Source organism: Sinocyclocheilus rhinocerous, unplaced genomic scaffold (genome assembly GCF_001515625.1).
Source record: "Sinocyclocheilus rhinocerous isolate Xijiao unplaced genomic scaffold, SAMN03320098_v1.1 scaffold721, whole genome shotgun sequence".
In the NCBI taxonomy this organism is placed as follows: domain Eukaryota; kingdom Metazoa; phylum Chordata; class Actinopteri; order Cypriniformes; family Cyprinidae; genus Sinocyclocheilus; species Sinocyclocheilus rhinocerous.
Window position 1 is genome coordinate 677,075 of NW_015656165.1, and position 508 is coordinate 677,582.

The following is a 508-nucleotide window of genomic DNA, read 5'->3' on the forward strand; positions in this document are numbered from 1 at the left end:
ACAATGCCGGCTGTTCTGACTCACAGACTGTAAGTATGTTTTTTATATTTAAAGAATATGCAACAAATGCCTCGTTTATAATGGGTTTTAATGTTTTTGTCTCGTCGCTCCATCACAGTATGGTGAGGGGCGTAACATTTCCGTCACACGCTTGAGGTATTCGGCCAATCATAAAAATCTACGCGTTTCAGAAAGGCTGGGGGATAGAGGAGAAACAATAATGTACAGTATGTGGAAAATAATGTGTTTTTTTAACCTTAAACCGCATAAACACATTTCATTACACCAAATACACAAAATAATGTTCTTTTTAGCAACATCATATGACCCTTTTAACAGGCTCATGTCTGGCCCACAGTGGGCCATCATGGGATTAATGTGGGCAGTCCCATAGTGTAGGCTGCTCACAGAGAGCCTGCGGTGAGCCCAAAGCTGTGGGCCTCCCCTGGGCAAGCCCAAACCGGACCTGTTTAGGTTTGGTGTGGGCTGGCCCTAGCCCACTGTGCCC